This window comes from Sceloporus occidentalis, unplaced genomic scaffold, assembly GCF_023333645.1.
Source record: "Sceloporus occidentalis isolate IW3139 unplaced genomic scaffold, rSceOcc1.0.p SCAF_3, whole genome shotgun sequence".
Taxonomy (NCBI): domain Eukaryota; kingdom Metazoa; phylum Chordata; class Lepidosauria; order Squamata; family Phrynosomatidae; genus Sceloporus; species Sceloporus occidentalis.
Window position 1 is genome coordinate 249,980,917 of NW_028316983.1, and position 6,000 is coordinate 249,986,916.

The window sequence follows — 6,000 nt, forward strand, 5'->3', positions numbered from 1 at the left end:
GACCTCCATCTCCAGCCTCTGGCCGAGGTCTGAGAAGTCCCAGAAGACTCCCCTGAGGACTCCCTGCTGCCTCTGGGCGAAGGCAAGGATGCCATCATGCGGCCTTCCCACGCTGCCGCCACTCGGACGCTGGTTACGGACATTTCCCCACTGGGGTGGGACAATCCCGGTTCCCCCCAGGGTTAAAATGTCCCATCAAGGCCAAGCCGCCTGTCCCAGGTTCCAGTGGCAGTAACCGCTAGCACCCAAAGCCCCGTCTGGATGGAGCTCGGGGGCTTCAACTCCCAGAGTCTGGCCAGGTGGTTTGAGCACTGGCTGGGTTTAAATAGCTACTCTGCTAAAGAAAGAAGCCAGAGGGAGGGAGGAAGGAAGAGAGGACTACATCTCCCAGCAGCCCCTGCCCACCATCCCCTTCCTGCCACTGCTGGTAAGTCAGCCAGGCTCCCTGAAGCACCTCCTTTCTCCCCTTCCCCCTCTTCCTTCCCCTCCTTCCTCCCCTTTGTTTCCTTTCCCTCTTTCCTCCCCCTCCTTTCCATTCCCTCTTTCCTCCCCTTCATCTCCTTATTCCTCTTTCCTCCCTTTTCCTCTCCTTCCTCCTCTTTCCTCTCTTTTGTCCTCTCCTCTTTCTATTTCCCCTCCCTCCCTTTTCCTTTCATTCCCTTTTCCTTTCTTTCACCCCTTTCTTCCTGCTTCCCTCCCTCCCTCCTTCTCTCTTTCTTTCCCTTGCCCCTTTCTTTCAACTCCCTCCCTTTCCTCTTTCTTTTCCTTTTCCTCTTTCTTGCTGTCCTTCCTTCCTTCTTTCCTTACTTTCTTTCTTTCCTTCACTCTTTCTTTCCTTCCTTCCTTCTGTTACATGGATTTGTAATTGGTTGACCGGCCGAACCCAAAGGCTGCTCAGCCGTGGCTCCTTTTCATCCTGGAGAGAAGTGACCAGTGGGGTGTTTAGTGAGGCTCTCTCCTGGGCCCAGGGCTATTCAACATAATAAACAAACAAACAAACAAACAAACAAACAAACAAATAATATTTATTTATATCCCTCCTCTTCCGCTTTGAGGATCAAGGCGGCTAACAAGCAGAGTTAATACAGTATACAACAATAAAAACAACAAGCCCCAGAAGACCCCGGCCCAAGCCTCCCTCCCAACTATAAAATCAGACAGTAAAACAGGGTTAAAAAGTACCTAACGATCCATCGAAATTAAAGACAAGCCACAACTAAGAAAAATAATAAGAGGAGGGGGATTCAGTTGGTCCTGGACCTTATCCATCGGGGAAGGCCTGCCGGAAGAGGAAGGTTTTTGTCGCCTTTTAAAAAGCCTCTCTTCCGGAGGTCATTCCAAGCTTTTGGAGCGGAGGCAGAGAAGGCCCTCCGGGAATTTCACCGCCAGCCTGGTCTTTCTAGATTGCAAGGGGCTTTTCCCGGAGGATTGGAGTGTGTGGGAAGGATTGTATGGGAAGAGGCAGCGTTCCTTCAAGGAGACTGGACCCAGGCCATGTAGGGCTTTGTAGGTGGTAACCAACTCCTTGTACTGAGCCCGGAAGCTAATAGGCAGCCAATGTCGTGACTTTAAAATAGGTGTAATGTGGTCGCACTTGGATTTTCCGGCGACCAGCCTGGCTGCCATGTTTTCTATCCGTTGGAGCTTCCGGACGTGGCACAAAGGTTGCCCCGTGTAGAGCGCATTCCAGAAGTCAAGGCGAGAGGTTACTAGAGCATCTACGACCGTTTCTAGGTCCCGCTGCTCCAGGGAGGGGCGCAACTGGCGCATCAGCCGAAGCCGATAGCAGGCACTCCTGGCTGTCGCATCAATCTGAGAAGACAGTTGAAGCGACGAATCCAGGAGACCCTCCAAGCTGCGGACGCAGTATTTCAGGGGAAGTGTAACCCCATCTAGAACTGGCGAACATATCTGCGTACCCGGATTGGGGTTACCTATCAGGAGTACCTCTGTTTTATTTGGATTCAGCTGAAGTTTATTTTCCCTCATCCAATCCATTTCTGACCTCAGGCAGTCGTTCAGGGGGAGATGCCCTCCTTGGTCACTGAAACAGTCCGAGACATAGAGAGATAGATCTGGGTGTCATCAGCGTACCCCATGTCTCCGGATGACCTCTCCCAGTGGCTTCGTGTCAATGTTAAACAGCATGGGGGACAGAATGGCGCCCTGAGGGACGCCAGATGTCAGCTCTCTCTTAGAGGAGCAGCTGTCCCATCTTTATCAATGACTTGGATGACAGAATTAGGGACATACTTATCAAATTTGGAGGAATAGCCAATACTCCAGAGGACAGGATCAAAATTCAAAATGACCTGAACAGACTAGAAAGCTGGTCCAAAGCTAACAAAATGAAATTCAACAGGGAGAAATGTAAGGTATTGCATTAAAGGCAGAAAAATGAAATGCACAGATATAGGATTATGGGTGAACGAGAGACTTATCCGTGTGAAAGGGATCTAGGAGTCCAAGTAGACCATAAGTTGAACATGAGTCAACAGTGTGATGCAGCAGCTAATAAAGGCCAATGCAATTTTAGGCTGCATCAGTAAGTATAGTGTCTAGATCAAGAGAAGTAAAAGTGCCCCTCTATTCTGCTCTGGTCAGGCCCCACCTGGAATAATCCTGTGTCCAGTTCTGGGGAAAAGAATTCAAAAAAGGCATTGAGAAACTGGAGCCATGTGTCCAAAGGAGAGCGACTAAAATGGTGAAGGGTCTGGAAACCATGGAGCCCTATGAGGAGAGACTTAGGTAAATGGGGATGTTTAGCCTGGAGAAGAGAAGGTTAAGAGCTGATATGAGAGCCCTGTTTAAATACTTGAAGGGATGCCATATTGAGGAGGAAACAAGCTTGTTTTCTGCTGCTCCAGAGAATAGGACCCAATCGAGCAATAGATGCAAGCTCCAGGAAAAGAGATACCAGCTCAGCATTCGGAGGAACTTCCTGAGAGTAAGGGCTGTTTTACAGTGGAAGACACTCCTTCCTCGGAGATTATAGTGGAGTCTCCTTCCTTGGAGGCTGTCTTTAAGCAGAGGCTGGATGGCCATCTGTCAATGGGGATGCTTTGATGGAGAGTTCCTGCATGGCAGAAGAAGGGGGTTGGACTGGATCAGGGCCCTTGCGGTCTCTTTCAACTCTATGATTCTATTATTTCCTCCTTCTCGCATTCCTTTTTTTCTTTCATTCCTTTATTACCTCTTTCCTCGGTTCCTCTTTCTTACTTTCATTCTCCTTCCCTCTTTCCTCCTTCCCTATCTCCCTTCTTTCCTTCTTTTTCCTTCCTCTGTCTCTCTCCATCCCTCTCTTCCTTCCCTCCTTCCTCCCTCCCTCCCTCTTTCCTTCTTTATCCTTCTTCTTTCTCTCTCTCCATCCACTTCCTTCCCTCATTCCTGCCTTTCTTTTTACTTCCTCCACTCCTTCCTTCCTTCCTTCTTCCCTCCCCTTCCCTCCCTCCCTCCCTCATTCCCTCCCTCCCTCCCTCCCTTTCTATTCCCTTCCTTCCTTCCCTCCTTCCTTCTTCTCTTCCTTGCTTCCTTACATTGCTTCCTTCTTTCTTTTCATCCATCCTTCCTTCCCTCTTTCTTTCTTTCCTTCCTTTCTACTGCCTTCCTTCCCTCCTTCCTTCCTTCTTTCCATCATTCCTTCCCTCTTCCCTTCCTTTCTTCCCTCTTTCTATCCTCCCTCCCTTCCTTTCTGCTGCCTTCCTTCCTTCCTTCCTTCCTTCCTTCCTTCCTTCCTTCCTTCCTTCCTTCCCTCCTTCCTTCCTCCCTTGCTTCCTTCCCTATTTCCTTCCTTCTTATTTCTTTCCTCGCTTTTCTTTTTCCTCCTTCCCTCCCTCCCTTCCCTCTTTCCTTCCTTCCCTCTTTCCTTCCCTTTTTCCTTCCTCCCTTCTTCTCCTTCCTCTTTTCCCTTTCCCTTCTTCCCCTTTCCCCTCCCCTCCCCTTCCTCCTCCCCTCTCCCTCCATCCTGGTCCCTTTCCCATGGAAGAGGAAGACCCCAGACCCAGGACTCTGGGAGCCAGAAGCAAAGGGACGGGGGTCTCTGCTGCCCCTGAGTCTGGCATGGCACACACGCCTCCTCTCTGCCCAGGCAGCTCCAGCCTCAGGAGGAAATGTCCTTTTCCTTCCTTCCTTCCTTCCTTCCTTCCTTCCTTCCTTCCACCTGGCCATCTCCAGAGAATGGCAGGAACTAGCTTCCAGTGGGACAAGGCCAGCAAAACCAGCCCAGGCTCCCATCAATGGAGGAGGAGGAGGAGGAGGAGGCAGCAGAGCCCAAAAGGCCTACTGCTCTTATAGTTTTTAAAAGTATTATCTTATTTGATGTATTGCATTAGTTTAGTGTTCTTTTATTGTTGTGATTGTTATGATTGCATCTGTTTGGTATAGTAGCCTTTTTAATTACTGTAACTTAAATGTTTAGACTGGGTCACTCCCTGCTGCTAGCCCTTTGTTACAGCAGCTATTACTGAACCTTTGTTTTAATGGATTTTGTAATAATAAACCCTTATGTTGAGTAGTAACTTCTGTGTCCATACACTTGGCTGTGTTTTCTCTTCAAACCCTCTAAAACCTCCCACTTCCTCAGCTGCTTTTAAGAATGCCCCCGTTTCTCTTTCTTCTTCCTCCTTCGTCCTCAGCCTCCTTCCCTTGCAAACCCTCTATTTCTCCCAATGAATCCTTTCCCTTCCCTCGTTCTTGGTTGCTTTTTAAAGGGTTAATTGGGATTATGATTAGAGGGTTTGCAATGGAAGGAAGCTGAGGAAGGGAAGAGGACGGAAGGAGGAAGAAGGACGACGCGGAAAAGAAAGGAGGAGGAAAGTAATGACATAAAGCAAGACACACTTGGTGCAGCCTGGAACTCACAGCTTCGCAAAGCTTGCTGGGAATTGTAGGCAGAGAAGTCGCTCCAACCCAAGAGGAATTTTTAAAGTGATACACTGGCTTTTCTTTTATCTTTTATCTTTTATCGAGTCTAATTGTAAATATTGTAAAACAAGGTGGATTTATAGCCCCAAATTGGACGTTTTAAGACGACTTGATAAAAGAAGCGACGTCACGGCCACCCGGGAACTCTGGGAAATGTAGTTTTGAAAGGCTGATTCAAGACGATATGTTGTGAAGGGGCAGGTGCCTGACTTTGGAGCATGCAAAAAAAGACAGCAAAGCTTGATGGGATTTGTAGTTCAGAAGTCTTTTTTGACGATGTTTCTAAGGAAAACTTGAGAAGTATTGCTATTTTGAGAGAAGTTGATGGGTTTTCTGGCAATCTATTAGTAGTCTGTGCTAATTCTCTTGTTTTGTGTTTAATTCAAATTGCAACAAACATTGGGAGAAGAAACATCAGAACCTAGAAAGTGATCCATCCAGATCCTCAAGTGACTGATTGAACTGCAAGTTGATTGAAGAGCATTAACTCGGGGGAGAGGAGAAGGGGGTAAAACTAGTATGACTAGTATGACTAGATAGAGAGAGGCAGATCTACACATTGATCAATAGACAAAAATAGGCCTTCTTTTTATGTCCTCTTTACTGACGACGTGAAATAATTTGGCATTTCTACTCTTTTATATTTAAATATTTTTTCTTTCTTTCTTTCTTTCTTCTCCCAATGAATTTAAAACTTAGAGATATAAACTGATTAATTTTATGGAAGGTAAAGAGAGTAAGACTAAAAAGTACTAGAAATTGTAGGTATAGAATAACAGTTGACTCAGTGATATAGACTCCGTTTTGTATTGTAAAGTTCTGAACCTATGCTTTGAAGAACGGAGGTTGTTGGAGAAGAGATCCCTGAGGAAGACATGGCTTCCGGAAGAGGGAACAGGGCAGGGCCTAGGCCACAACAGCTGAGAAGGCTGGTTCTAACTGAATGGGTTTGGAAGAGGCGAAGAAACTGAGAACAGAGCTAAATGAAACACGGAGGGAACTGAGACTTTCAGACAGAGAGACTCCAGGAGAGAAGGACAGATTTGAAGGAGATAAACAATTCTATGGAAAGACGGT